Genomic DNA, 16,672 nt, shown 5'->3' with positions numbered 1-16,672 from the left:
GACAGCAATGGGTTAGGTTTTTATTTTATATTGCATAATACTGGGATGTATATTTATGTTAACCTGGATATCCTTTAGTTACCAAAGGTTACCAAAAAAATGATGAAAAATGAATTGCACTGTTGTACAATTACTGTACGCAGTGACTTCAAAATATTTTTTAAAAATCATATTACTGAAGTATACATCACAGAAGGCAACTTTGTACCAGTGTTTATCCCATGCATAGAATCATATAAAATCTAAGTTTTAGATTTTCAAAACCAAGAATGTTCAACTACATTGGGTGATTTTTTTTTTTCTGAAGTTTGTAAAGTGACACAATGAAGAGAAAGGCATAGAACATGAAATATTAAAAAAAAAAAAATCAGTATGCAGAGGGAAGATAATGGAAAGAATGAAGGCCTGACTCAAGTGCAGATACAGTTGATTCCAGGAGCAAGGCATTCATTGCTTACTTGTTTCAGCTGATATATATCTTTTACATAACCGATACTAAGATAATTAGAATCCCTTTATAATTTCAACAGAGGAAGAATTTTTATCTCACTGTTCTGCAATTTATTTGGAGGTTTGCTGCATTATTATTCATAGATATTTATCATGTGCTCATTTCATAATCCTTTCAGTCTTGGAACGAGTGACTAATATCAAATTGGAGCTTGTTAAAGATGAAAATTATATAGAATGTTTTCAAATTATGAATGTAGATATCTTTATGAAACTTGATAAACATTTTGAGCCACAATGGACATAAGACTGACTCATATTGTAACATCTTTACTGTCTCTGACTCCATAAACAAAAAAAAAGATTCTGGATTGCTATTGACATATTTCTTTAAGAATACTGGAGATCACTGTAATATGGTTATAATCAAATCCGTGTTATCCGTGCATATATTTTTGGTTTAATTCAAGTGATTTTTGTTGTTGTTCTTATAATGAGTGTACACAGCATAAAGTATGGTAAATCATAGTCAACGTTATATTTTAAATCTGGTTCTATCAGTGTTGATCAACATAGAGATGTCTATTTAAATCTCCTACAGCCAAACTCCTTAAACAACAGATTTTGTAATTACCTCGAAGATTCTCAAAACTAAATCAGACTCACACTCAAAACAGCTCGTAGTGATTTCTTTCTATTCTAGGTGCACTGGCTCAATATTTGCCCCTCGTTAGGGCTTCACTTCAGCAAACATCAAATCAGAAATGTTATTCCGTTCTTGAGAGCCAACGCTCCTCCACAATAGTTCATTTGACCACATGCTGGTATTCTCCACAAAGTCAGTTGTATTTAAATCAGAGACACAAACCTCTTTCTTCAGCTCCTTCACTCCTCCCCCTCAGCCAGCGGGGTATATTTCCCTCAGCATCCCTAACGTTAATTGCGGTTACATGTGTGCATTCAGATTTGAATATACTTCCAGATGTGATTTTTTTTGCAGCAAGTTCTTTCAGACTGAGCCCCTTCATATTTCAAATGAAATTGCACCACACAAGGTATCTTCAATTAAAAAAAAAAAAAAAAACCCAAAGAACACAGCCCAGAGTATGATTAAACACAGTATACAAAATATAAAATTACATCTATATTTTGAATTATGTCATCTGATTTTGATTCATGCTTTTCTTTTCTACTTTAAAAATTGCCAAGACCCTGGGGATGTGATCTTAAAGAATAAATCTTTATTATTCATTTAAAAAAAATGTTCTAATCCCTCTTGGCTTTGTGGAAAAATGAGGAAAATACTAAAAACCCCATAAAGACTGTGGTCGAAATGATGGCAGCTGCTTAAAAATTAGCTGTATATGTGCCCTTGCCTAATATTTCAGTTATTAAAAATTATATCAGATATGATGCAAAGGAAAATTACTGATTTGTGCATATACTGGGGCGTACGTAAGGAAGAAAATATGCTTGAGACAGGATGAAAGGATTAAATGTAAAAAGAAATAAATGTAGGAGCGATAGCTTCTTATAAGGTCTAAGCAAAAACACAAAATTGTTGTATGGTCATGTGGTCCTGTCTGCTTTTATTTGGCAGGAATTCTCTTATCTTTTAAGTCAATGAGTCTTAAGTTTCTTCAGTGGAATTAAATAGAAGCTGAATCTCAGTAACAAAGAGCAGACTTATGTTTTAAAAACATATGCCCTAGTGTTTCATATGATTAAAGAAAATATATTTCAATTTTGACATGTTTGATAAAAATTCATAATAAATGATGCCACAGAGCAAAGCATTTCAAACTTAAAATTCAAAGAGGAAACAATATGGAGAGGCATGGGTTATGCTCGATCAAAGAAAATGGGTGAATCTCTTCAATAAGTGGTGATGTACCCGCCTCTAAAAAACACTCTGAGCTTCTTTCTCAGCCATTCGTACAAGGCTCATTTATAACTCTGCCTAGTTCTACTTCATTGGCAAAAGCAAGCACCAAAACAAGTCATTTCCATAATTATTTTGGTCCAAGATTAAATCCCTATACAGAGTAAACATAGTATTACTAGATTTTTATTAGTCATCTGCATTGAAGTAAAATCTCTATGACAGGTATTTATAAATATCAACATGAACTCGTAACGGGGTGGGACATTTATTGAACACATTCTTAATCTTTTTTTTTTTTTTTACTTTTTTATTTTCTTATATGCACCTTAGTTTTCATCTACTTTGGGAGAAAACAGTAAATAACTTGCATAATTTAATTTTGAGGATTTTGAAGCCAGGAAGTAGATTGAGTTTTTTGCGGACCATTTCATTAAGGAAATGTTGTTACAGCTATGAAAAATCCAATATTAAATACAAAAATGAAACAAATACGCATGGTGGTATATTTTATTTTATGGGGCTTGTTTTGATCAATCCAACAGACTGAGACCAAAAACTCTTTAGGTCCGTATTTCAATGCAGATATTGGTGGGAGAGATGAAATCCAAGTCTCCAATGTTTAATGAGGTGTCTAGTTCATTCTTATTAACTGAAATACTTTAAAAACTAAAGTGGTTAAACTTAAATAATTTTATGAGGCTGTAATAGTTATTTTATTAACATTTTTCTCCAAGGATTTTTGTCTGATTATGAGTACTTTGCAATCTCAGACAGTATGATGGATGCTACTTTTCTATGACAAGAATTTTAACAGCCCTTCTTCAGCACTCAATGCGCACCCAATTATGCGTCTGAGCTAGTAACCTTGAATTTATGTTGCCATGGCGACAAACTGGTCATGCATTATGGATTATCATTGAAATTCTACACCCCTACCTAGCATAATGAGAGTTGGGGACTTAATCAAATCAGCCATTCTGTGTGACACAAAGTGAAGAACTAGCTCTTATTGTTCAGCTTGGAGAAAGGAAGCAGGCCTGATGGAGAGGCAGCTGCAGTGCTACAGCCTGATAGATTGCCCTTATAGACATTTGTGAACGTATAGACAGATGGTGTTCAATGCCTGGAATTTCCAGCTTAGGAAGCAGCTGTTCGGATAACCTCTGCCGTCTCACCTTGTTGTCATGGAACATTGAGCAGAGACTGAGAATGTGTATGGATACATTGACAATCTGACTGAATTTACACTGCCTGGCACCCTCCTTTTATCATAAGACTGCTGGGCTCGAATGAATACAGGGTGAGGGTAGAGGAGATGGGTGAGGGGGAGGGTGGGGAAAGGGGGGTGGCCAAGACTGCCTGCTTTTGAAAGCCAGAGTCTGGCATTGGAATATCTCCCATTTCCATTTTACAAGAAGAAAGACAGACAGATAGCATTAGCGTGGCAATCTTTGCCTTGGAGAAATCTAGTTTGCTGCTTTTTCACAGCTTAGAAATCATAGGCAGGACCTAGCCTTGTACATAGTTCAAGCTTCCTCTTACCCATAGGTAACAGGCGTCTTGTTATCTCTTTGCCTGTTACAGAGACAAAATACCAGCTACTGAGGTCAAAAGGAGTAGGTTGAATGTCAGGACAACATCACACCAGGGAGGGAAAATCACTGGCTTCCCGTGGTTCACTCTCTCTTCACCGGATATGGTGAGTATATCTAGTGAGAAGCAACCGTTGACAACTCCTGCTTTGGAGTGGTTATTCACAAAATAGGCTTGTTAAATGATCTTTCTTCTCTTTTAGAAGTTTTTAGACATGTAGCTGTTTTTGGAGTGGAACATCAAGTTTCATAACTCTCAAGATCCATGTGAACGTTTCTCAACTAAAGAATGAAGGCTTAGAATTTTGCTTGCAATACACACATCCCCTTCTCTCACCCGCTACATCCAGTATCATAGATAAGATTATAGTTATTAATTAATCCTATAACCCCCATATCTTTAGAGGTTTATTATCCATTGACAAAGATTTGTCATCTCCCTTTTTTCTGTGAAATTATTTGACTTTGTTATTCCTTTATTATTATTTTTTTCTTACCTTCCTAGCCTTAAAAATTAAATATGCCTCAGCCATGTGATTTGGAAGACTTATTTGTGTATGTGTGTGTGTGTGTGCAAGTGTGTGTGTGTGAGTGAAAGAAGGCCTTTCTTAAATATTTCATAAGGCCTTGGGTGTCTCGCCTGATCCCATAGACCTCCATGGCTGCAGAATAAGCTAAAATGTCTTATCAATGAAACATGCTTTGACCCAATAGATTATAACTGCTCCAAAAAAGCCATTACACTTTATCAGCTTTAATGGTTCTCAGGCTGTGAAGTATTCAAGTAAGGTCTAGGAAGACTGGAAAGGCTTCTAAGCTGGTGCTTTCTCTATGGCCAATAAGAAGATGGCTTTTCAGAAGTCTTGAAATCTGGTCAATATTACACATTTAAAAGCTTCCTGGGGTCTATTATTGGCATTCAGGGAACTGGATGGATAAAAAAAATAGGTAATTAAAAAAAAAATTGACAGGTTTTTTTTTTTTGATATTTTCTAAATATTATTCTAGGCTATCTATCTCCAAATAAATACATATAAAAACAAATCTAAGCAGGCAAAAACTGTACTGGAACATGGATATTATATTAAAAATAAACAATTGCCATGAAAAAATTAACTACCTGAACAAAAAAGTTAGGCAGGAAATCTGTATCCACGTATTTCTCTGCATCTGCTTTGTAAGAATGTGTGCATTTTGTTTTGGGATAAGAGAAGATGTTCGTTTCGAATAAATGAAAAGCAGCACTCATTTGAATTCTGCAACTTTGTGGCCATGCATAAGCAACAGCTTTAATGTATTATCATGAAACTATTTTACTTAATTTCTCATATTTCTTGTGAAACAGCACTTAGTGGGTAGTTATGCTTTTTCCATAAAACTGTTACAAATGAGCATAATGAAAGCATCCATCCAAATAGAACTTTATGTTCTAAACATGTAGGTAATTTTTGGACAAAATAAAGCCAGAAAGAGTGTGTTTTTTCATTCATTCTTCAAAACGGTTCCTGTATAAATATGCGCTAGGCGGATATACATTACATCCAAAAGATCCATAATGAAAATGAACATTGTTTATCTTTTTCAAAAAATAATCAAAGTAGTATAATCTTAGCAGTTTTTATAAACAAGGATGTTATTCATATTTTGTGAATAATTTTCTTATTTTCAAAGGTGTTTTTTTTTAATTTTATATGTATTAAATATCTAGAGAGGAATAAATTAAATTTGTAATAAATATAGAAGTAAATTGAAAGAATATGTTCCTAGTAAAGCCACAATTCATTGAGTAGATTTGTTGGTATTATGCTAAAATTAAAGACAGAAAACATACTGTCAATTGTAAAAGTTCAACAGTGGATGTTTGACAACCATTTAGGACCAAAAGAGCCTCTTTGCTTACCTAATAATGATGGTTAGGTCCTAGCTGTCAACCAGTTCTACAAAATGATCTAATAAGAGAAATATCTAACTGTATTTTCTTTAGTTTATTTCAAAAAAATAGTTTGAATGGGTTATCGTTCCTAGAAAATGTTTCTAGTAAATAAAAAATTTTAATGTATTTGTCTAATTTCTATTTTTTGTGATTTAATCATCTCACACACATGGAAGCTTTTTGACTATCCTTCCCATTTAAATAGGTTGGTAGATCCACCCCAGAAAACAAACCCATTGCTGTCAAGTCAATTCTGATTCGTAGCGACCCTATGGGACAGAATAGAACTGCCTCATAGGGTTTCCAAGGAATAGCTAGCTGGTGGATTTGAACTGCTGACCTTTTGGTTAACAGCTGTAGCTTTTAACCACTGTGCAACCAGGGCTTCAACAGAACCGAAGCATATGCAATAGTAAGCTTGTACTTTTATTCATTTATATTTAATAAGCATGTGTTTCCTTGCCCTTCAGTGACTTAGAATTTGGAATGGGTGTTAGAAAATGCTAAAAGTGGTGTTTCAAAACTTATACTTGGTGTCTTGAGATATGGCAGTGAAGTTGGAGAGGAAAAATACACAAAGGGCTGTCAAACAAACACACATACCTCATTCCCAGCACTCCGTGACAACCTGAGTTTATTCTCCAGTGTGACCTATAGTGGGAGGCACACAATATCCAACCATATTTAATATCCAACCACTGTTTTCTAACCAGTCTATTCATCAGAAAATTTACCAGTATGCCAGAATGACTGACTGTTGGACACTGAAAAGTCATGATGCTGAATTATCAGAGTTAAAATGATTATAACACATTTGTCTTCACTGCCCGTCCTCTGTATTGCTAGCATCATCTATTCATGCAATTTTGAGAACAGTTGCCCATGCACCAGGGTAGTTACATTTTTTTTTTTTTTTTTTTGCTGTAAGTGAGTCAATATAGTCTCATAAACACTTGTTTGAGGGTTGTTTTGTACTATTTCTTTGTGAAAAAATAGAATGAATACTTTCACCTGCATCTTGGCCATTCTTGGGTGTGGCATCCCTTTGTGCAAATGCTGGTAAGGCTGTGAATCTTACTGAAAAGGAAAGGTAGACCCAACCCAATCATCCAATTCAAATTGGAGTTCTCCCTCCTTTATAATTTTCAAATGCTAGCTTCAACCCGAAGAATGGGTATAGTTGCTTCTAACATGGTTCAGCCTCTTAGAAGTGAAGCCATCACTGACCCAATTGTAAAATCAGACATGTCAGTTTGCCAGACCAGGAATGGCACTTCTAAGTGATGAGGCTCAATGATGAGATTGTCCACAGATTCACTTGGTCAAAATCAGATCAACCTTGCCTTTGACATTTCCCTTCTCGCTATTTCTGCTTCACTATAGTTTGTCCCTACTCTGATCCTGAGGACCTCTCCTGCCCAGATCTGATCTACTGTCCTTTGCAGTCTCTAAGGGGAGATTTGAGATGTTTTAAAGAAACACTTCCAACTGACACACCTATACAGACCTGAAGACTGGGGCCTATACTTAGGTTTAGAATGCTAACTGAAACAAAGAAAGCAAGAAACATATTCTCTCTGTTCTTACCTTTCTTTTTGCTTCCTTAATCTGTGAAAATGAAGTCATTTTGGCCATGACAGTTTAGCTAGAACCTAGTAGAACCTCACAAGCACACGTGAGCCTGAAGGCCCAGAGAGACAGAGGCTTCAGGACACCACGAATAGTCAAGGATCTCTAAGAAGATACAAAAAATGGGAAACTTTTTGTTCCAGAAAATGGCAAACATTTTGTTATAGTATTATTCCTACCATATCATTCTACCTGCCTTTCTAAACATGGTCTATATATATGCCTGTGTGTTTGAGGGAAGAATGTGGAAATAGCATAGTTTTTTTAAGGCACTCTTTTTCAAATTTTTAAGCAGCAGAAAATTCTTCAAGTGACATTTTAAGAAAGCCGATGTATGGAACAGATTTAAGAAAAGCAATGCTGGTTGCAGTCGATGGTGGTTTGATTGATTTTCTATCAGTACAGCCTCCCAACAACGCCACCAACTTTTTCTTTCACACACACCTTTGGCATGATTTAAAAAAAATCTTAAAACTCAGAAACACCATGTGAAAAGCCATTGTACAGAATTTGGAGTCAGAGGGCATCAATATGCATCCAACTCCACCACTGCTAATAAGATCTTCTGATTTGGTTTTCTTACCCACAACAGGAGGAAAATACTACTTCCTCTATTTAAGAGCAAAAAGACTCAATTCTATAAGAACATGCACAGGGTGTGAATGGAAGGATGAAATATCCGTAGACAATTAAGCTTTGAATGATCACAGATCATTCTCTGGGATATATCAGAAGTATAAAATAAATAGAAAACAACATTGTATAGAACATAACCTTTAGTAATCCACATAATCTTGAAGTACTACAGACCCCAACTGACATATCTGAAAGTTATATAAAAAATACACTTGGAAATTTTCGCAAGTCACTATTTTGTATCAAAATAGAGATAGTACCATGGATAACATTTCATTTGCTCGTGTAGGAAGCATATTTGGTCAATATCGATCAACTTAGTTTAAAATTATGGTCAAATAGATGAAATATAAACTGCAGAGGAATTCAAACTGTACAGGACACTTCTGCAGAGAAAGAACCAGGAAACTGATTTCTTAGAGTATTTTCGTTTCCATATACTGTAAGGTTCTTTCCAATGAATATGGTTCTAGTCATTCTAATGGAATCCTATTTTGATTTTTGAGAAAGGATAACAGAAAAATGGCTCTCAGAGGTTCACAACTGTAAGAACCACATAACAGTACTTGTTGAGCTTTTGAAAGTTTTTATGAAAACAGCAATACAAGTTTAGATGGAAGATCAAGACGAGATTGAGTTATTCACAGGCAGAAGGCATCAATACAAAGTGTTAACCAGAAAATGACTTCTATCACGCCAAGAAAAATTCATGATTAGATCAATGCATTATCTAAAACTTTAAAAAAAAACCAAAGGCTTTATTATTTACAAGGACACATTACTTACATTTATTAAGCATATACTATGTGTCAAGAACATTATCTTCTTCAAGGCCCCACTACAGATAAATTTTATTAATCCAAATTATTTTCAGAATAAGTAATTGCAGCTTCACAAAGACAAGTAATTCATCCAAGCTTACAACTCATATGAGTCAAAATAATGAATGTGTACTTATTTTTTCATCTGTGATTTTAACTTTGTGTTTGCTTAGTAGATTTGAATTTGCTGAGAATACTCTTCAGCAAATATGGAGAAGAAGATCCAGCTAATGAGATGTACAACCTTTGTCAAGCCACCTCTGCTCCCTGGACCCTGACAGAAGGAACCAAATGACCTCTAAGCTACTTCCAGCTCTCCAATTATGCTTCTCAAGATTGAAAAATATCTAAATAAGACAGTTTCTTTATAATTACTCTCCTTGATAATCTAGGAGTTGAAGAGTAGCTATTAGTTATGAAATAAGAGAAATTTTCTGTGATTTTCCTCAATGTTGGCCAAGTAAATCTTGGAGGATTTAGACACGATTAAGTCATTTGTCCTTTCTTAACAATAAAACTCTTCATAAAAAGGGTGACCATATGTTGCCATTTGCCTGGGACAGTTTTGGTTTATTCCTTCCTGCATAACTATTAATAGCATTCTCTTTAATTCTCAAGGGATCCTGGGGTAGACAATAAATATTATGGTCATCCTACTCGTAAACATTATTATGTATTATAATTAATTTGTTACTATTGTAAGCCAAGATACAAAATAGAGCAAAATTTAAGTAATGGTATTGATAGGTATTATATAAAAGCTTTTTTGACAGATTTAAATTATAATTGATTACTGCCTAAATTAATTTTAATATCCCTTACTGGGACTACATGTCTCCCAACACTTTTTCAGTGAAGGGCAAACAGTATTCTGTCTTCTAAAACTTGCTCAGTGATGAAAGGTCTTGTGGGCCAGTCTGGCAGTAACACGCTTTGGGGCTGGCTTCCAAGCAGCAGTGGCGTGAAATTCCACCATGCTTAGTGGTAGATGGCGAGGCTTCGTCTCAGGTACTTTGGACGTGTTATCAGGAGGGGCCAGTCCCTGAAGAGGGCATCCTGTTTGGTAAAGCAGAGTGTCTGTGAAAAAGAGGAAGACCCTCAAAGAGATGGACTGACACAGTGGCTGCAACAATGGGCTCAAATGTAGCAATAATTGTGAGGATGGCGCAGGGCCAGACAGCATTTTGTTCTGTTGTACATAGGGTCACTATAAGTTGGAACTGACTCAGCACCACCTCACAACAATTTCACTCTCTATGACCTGATTTGTACTTGCCTTAGTAATTTCTGAAGTCTTGACACCTTCAGTATTCGGATTTTTCTCTTTTCTTTGTCCTGGTGCAGACGAGAAAACATAGACAAAAGGAGCAGATAGGAACATTGTAAAGGCTGCACAATTTTCAGGTGCCAGCATGGTTTGTAAGCATAGTCCTACCCTGATTTCTTTATATTACTGAAGTAATTTATTCTTCTTAAAATAAAGCAATGCCAGGTTATCACTGGGTGGCACATTTTAACATAGTAATAAACCAATGTCATGAAGTTAGTTCACTTAAAAATGTTAATCTGAGTTTATTAAAAAAGAAAAATCTAAACAGCCTCCAACATGTTTGCTTTGGTGATGTTATACATCTGCAATTTTAAATTACATTATAAACTAATTAAACAAAATAATATTTTTCGTTCAATAGTATATTATTCTTTTTTTATGCTTGATTCCAGCCAACTTGGGGTACCACAAGGAATTCAGCTATGAAATTCTGATATCGCTGTTGTGTGATTAGGGTAGAAAACAAATTGCGTAAGCACCAGCCAAAGAGTGAACGGTGAGTAAATTTGGTGCAAAAGATCTGGAGGTCACAGTGAGTTAAAGACGAAACACTAATTAGCCATATAATGTGAAAACGATATACTAAAATGCATAAATAACCATCAATATTTGGAAAACACAGTGATTGCCACATATTCTACTTTGGTCAGGTTATTTCCACAGTATCAGCATAACTGTGGCATTATCAATTTAAGAAACCTCAGAGAATTTGGAGGAGAAGTTGAGAAAGAAAAAAAAAAAAAATTGAGAAGACAGAAAGCCTGAACTAAGAATTTTTAAGGATCACTGATATTTGATTTTTCAGAGATTTAGAGGAAATGTAATAACAGCGTTTATACAATCAATGGATTATTGGCCAGAGAGGAAACCGTCCCCCACTGAGGAAAATAATGAGTAAAACTAGATTTGAGTTTATGCATGAACAGGAGGGATTTTCCTGCTAGGATAGGTTTAAAATATGAAGATGTGGCTGAGAGAATTTGTGAAGGTTTCTTCCCAAGAGGATATTTTCCTTTGTGGGGTGAGGGGTAGGGTGGGGGTCATCCACTCTTCACATTTATGGAAGGTCCTTCCTAAGGAGTCCGCAGTGGAACAGGGGCCTGTTTGCCCTCTTATCTGACAGTTTATCAAATTAGGCAGGTTATAAAAGCAGCAGCCAGTAAGATTTCTCTTTCAAAGGTAGACATTTATTGAGTATCGGTTATATTTCACAACCACACTTTACTTCTCTGAGGTACTTAGAACTTTGTTTCTGTTTTCTACAGTGATTCCTCTTGATGTTTTCCACAGGGCTGTTGCATCCATATGCTATTTTACAGTGTTAAAAATAGACTGTCATCCATGGGTAAGAAGGATGGCTGGAACACATGCCTCTCCTCCTCACTCTCCCTTCAAACTTCATGAAAACAGCAGTCAAAGACTTTTTTAAAAGTCACGAATCCACAAAGAGGTTAACTGCTGGAGAGAATACAACAACAACGGTAACACTCGGAAGCTGGTAACACAAAAATAAGAAGGAAAGACCTTAGCAGATGTGGGAATATACAGTCTTAAATCAACAGTGAAGAAACCCAAAAAAGAACTATTTTACCCTGATGAATCCCCACAGCCTTGGGGATGGGAAGCCCTAGGTAACTCCAGAACTGGAAGTGAATGCAGAGTCAGAAATAAAGAAGACTAGTTTTAAACAACCCCTGACACATAGTTTTAAACAACACCTGAACCCCTAAAACTATTGCCCTGAGATAATCTTTAAACCTTTAATCAAAAATATCCCCTGAAATCTTCTTAAAACCAAGCAATAGTCTAGCTGAACTAGTAAAAAATGTCTTCCTTGAGCATTATTAGGCTCTTTTAAGAACAATCAAAGTGACAACGGCAAATAGAAAGGTTAGATAGGAACCTTAGGGGGTAGAGAGTTTATGTTAATGAGGGAGGAACAACTCAGAAAAGGAGGATGAGGATGGTTGCACAACTCGAAGAATGTAATCAACGTCACTGAATGGTACAGGTAGAGACTGTTGTATTGGTGTGTGTTTTGCTGTGTATATTCTCAACAACAACAAATAAAATTAAAAAAATGCAAACAAAACAAAAAACCCCACAGATGTGTGGATGCCCCCCCGCCCCCCCCCCGTCTGTGTAGCTGGAGGATGAGTACTTTCCCACTAAGGCAAGAGCCTGGAGGTTTGCTCCCTGGATGAGTTAAAACACAGTGTTTGTCACCCCAGAGACACAGAGAAGAACTGAGGTATGGAGACCACCCTGACAACAGGGGAAATAGGGAATGTACCATGGATGCCAGCGTGGCAGCCTTCTCTGCCCAACCACTCCCCGAGTGTAGGAAGCCAGGCTTCTCCATCCAGCAGGAGCATGCCAGCCTCCTCTGAGGAACGAGACAAGCTCAAAAGGGAAAGCAGGAGGATGTTGACATCGGACTTTTGCCAGATCACCTAACCTCAAGGTTAAAGAATTATTTCCAAGGCCTATATGTCTATTTCTTTCAACAAATGTTTCAATCTCTAATCCACCTGGGATTTATTTAGGTATAGAGACATGTTTTTATAGTGTTATCATCCCAGTGTTAGGCACCCAACAGCAAATATTGTGGTGAAGGCGGTGCCGAAATGTAAAGGAAACATAGTGCTTGCAGAACGGAAGTCGTCTTGATGTGAAACTAATACCCGTTGCCATCGAGTAGATTCTGACTCATAGCAACCCTATAAGACACAGTAGAACTGAGCCATAGGATTTCCAAGGAGCGGCTGGTAGATTCGAACTGCCAACCTTCTGGTTCGCAGCCCAACTCTTAATCACTGTGAGACCAAGGCTCTGATGTGGAACTAGTACAACTTAATTCTAATTACTAACTCATAGGGGATCATCAGAGGTTACCAAGAGCACAGACAGAAAGTAACCAAGTTGACTTAAAAGTTTATTTTCAGAAAATCGTGTGCAACCAAGAGCCCCATATTAAGCAGCTTTTATAAATAAGGCTGGCAGTGGCTGGTTACAAACGGAGTTTCAAGGGCAAGTAGCAAAGAAGCCTCTTTCAAATCAAGACTCAGACTCCGTAGAAACTCGTATAAGATACAGGCAGTGAATGATTTTTTCTCTCAGGCATGTTTTTTTTTTTTTTTCCCTAAATTTTACTTATTTTGTTGTTGTTGTTGAGAATACACACAGCAAAACATATACCAATTCAACGGTTTCTACATGTACAATTTAGTGATGTTGATACTTTAAATTATTTTTGGATTAAAGCAGATATTTCAAGACATTGTTCCTAAAATGTCTGCAACAGACCCCTGGAAATTCTTGTAACAATGCAGATTCCTGGGGCCCAACAGATCTCAATAAAGGCTAGCGCTTCTTTTTAAAGGGAGGGTAGTAGAGTGCCTGGATGGTGCAAACAGATAAGTGCTCAAAAGTTTGGCAGTTCAAACCTGCCCAGTGATGCCTCACAGAAAGGCCTGGTGGTCTGCTTTCTAAAGGTCACAACCTTGAAAATCACATGGAGCGCAGTCCTACTCTGCAGCACATGGGGTCGCCATCTGTCGAAATAGCCTCAGTGGCGTCTGATAAAAGGGTTTCAGAAATACACCCCAAGTTATTGAAGGCTTTCTAAACAGAATCGGGTAATTAATTTTTGTGTCCTTGTGGTGCAGTGGTTACCAGCTTGGCTGCTGACCAATGGTCAGTAGTTTAAATCCACCAGCCCTGCTCCTTGGAAACCCTGTGGGGCCGTTCACAATCTCTGGGACTTGGATGTCAGTATTATTATTACTATTTTTGACATTCCCATTGTTATTCCAACGGGCAGAAAAATTTGAGAATTGCTGAAAAAAGATATCCAAAAATGAAAGTGCATCAAAGTTATATTAATGGGTCTGAGCATTAATAGGTTAGAGTAGTGGTTCTCAAGCTTGATCTGTACTTCACAATCACGTGGAAGACTGTAAAAACACGGATTGCTGGGCCCCACCCCAGAGTTTCTGGTTCAGTCTGTCTCGAGTGAGGTTCAAGAATTGCATTTCTAATGAATTCTTAGATGATGCTACTGGTCTGGAGACCACTTTTTCAGACCCACTGAATTAGAGACCATGATACTAAAAAACAAGACATTGCCAAGAAACTGTACTACAGGAGGTATATAATGAGCTTGGAGATCTTCGCACATAAAATGAATTTAGATCTTTAATACCTATGTTCCACAGACAATCTAGGTCACCAGGAAAGATCTTAGCAAATTCAATTATTCCTTTCTCCAGCCTCTTATGGAAAGGAACACACATAATGTGATTCCTGACTGCTCCCTATGAAATAAAATGACAATGTAAATAGGATGGATTTGCCTATTTAAAGGGGTGGCTGCCTTACTCTTACATAAAAATTATATTGCTCAGTTAGACAATGGAAGGGAATTAACATTAAATGTCAAAAGGAAATAGAAGGACTTCTGCTTTTGGGAAAATGGAATAGACATACTTTTCTCTATTCCTCACACTAAGTAGAACTAATATCCTGGACATTTATATAAAACAAACATTAGAAGACTTTGAAAGATAGAGACAAGAAGGCAGGCCAGGTAGGAAACTTGGAACCTAAGGAATAGCATGGCTGTGAGTTCCCTGGATTTATTTTTGCCTCATATATCCCAGGCTTGGAGCTGAAGCTGTTGACAACCTGGAAATGCAAACAAGCACTGACAAAAACAAACTCAACAAAAGCCTGTTTGTTCTCTTTAGCCAAAGGACCAGAAATGCAGCAACCTAGCGAGACAGATGCAACACTGGAGGCGCTCACTCATCTATGCCAAGAAACTTAGAAGACAGCTACCTGACCAACCTGCTGGGAGAGGTTCATGTTTGTGCCCATTCCAAAGAAAGGTGATCCAACAGAATGCAGAAATTATCCAACAATATCAATACCATCACACGCAAGAAAATTTTGCTGAGAATAATCCAAAAGTGGTTGCAACAGTATATTGACGGTAAACTGCCAGAAATTCAAGCCAGATTCAAAGGAGGACATGGAACGAAGGATCATTGCTGATGTCAGATGGATTTTGGATGAAAGAAGAGAATACTAGAGAGAAGTTTACTTATGTTTTATTGACTATGCAAAGGCATTTGACTGTGTGGATCATTACAAATTATGGATAACATTGCAAAGAATGGGAATCCCAGAACACTTAATTGTGCTCATGAGGAATCCATACACAGACCACGAGGCAGTTGTTCAAACGGAACAAGGGGTTTAAAATCAGGAAATATGTGTGTCTGGTTTCTATCCTCTCACCATACTTATTCAATCTGTATGCTGAGCAAATAAACTGAGAAACTGGGCTGTATAAAGAGAAACAAGCATCAGAATTGGAGGAAGACTAATTAACAGCCTGCAATATGCAGATAACACAACCTTGCTTGCTGAAAGTGAAGAGAACTTGAAACACTTATTGATGAAGATCAAAGACTGCAGCCTTCAGTATGGATTACACGTCACCACTGGGGTGATATTAGAGCCAGCTTAATAGAGATTCAGGACTCCATCATTACCCAGCAGTAACAGGTCACCCCCTCCCATGGTGTCAGTGGAGACTACATGGGGAAAAATAACAAAGTGCTCCTCCTTCTTGAATCAAGAGACTCCAGTGGAGGCCTAGTGTGCACTTGGAACCTCATCCTTGCCTAACAGTAAGGAGACATCATCCCTCTTCAGGTGTCAAGAGACGTTAAGTGGGAAATGTACATGTCTACCCCAAACTTGCAGTAACAAGGCAACACACCCCACACCCCTGTAGAAGTCATGTCAGAAAAAAAAAAAAAAAAAAAACAGCTAAAGAATAAGGTTTAAATAAGATTCAGAATTTCACATAATACCCCAGATGTCCAGATTTCAAGAAAAAAATCACTCACCGTGCAAAGAACCAGGATGGTCTCAAATTGAATGAAAAAATACAATCAAGAGATGTCAACACCAAGATGACAGAAATATTATAAATATTTGACAAAGATTTTAAAGCAACCACTACAAAAATGCTTCAAGGAGCATTTATGAACACCCCTGAAACAAATGGAAAATTAGAAAATCTTGGAGCAAACAAGTAGAATATACCAAAAAGAAACAAATGGAAATAGTAGACCTAAAAAATATAATGACAGAGGTGAAAAACTCAGTGGATGGTCTCAAAAACATAATGGAGGGGGCAGAGGAAAGAATCATTGAACTTGAAGACAGTGCAATAGGAATTTCTCTATCAGGACAAAAAGGAGAAAGTACACAGAAAAATAAATGAACAGAGCCTCAGGGATCTGTAGGACTATATAAAAAAATGAAACATTCATGTCATTGGTGGGAAGGAAAAGGAAAAAGAGGGTGCAGCTGAAAAGTATT

Source organism: Elephas maximus, chromosome 12 (genome assembly GCF_024166365.1).
Source record: "Elephas maximus indicus isolate mEleMax1 chromosome 12, mEleMax1 primary haplotype, whole genome shotgun sequence".
Classification (NCBI taxonomy): domain Eukaryota; kingdom Metazoa; phylum Chordata; class Mammalia; order Proboscidea; family Elephantidae; genus Elephas; species Elephas maximus.
Note: the sequence above shows the minus strand (reverse complement) of the source record.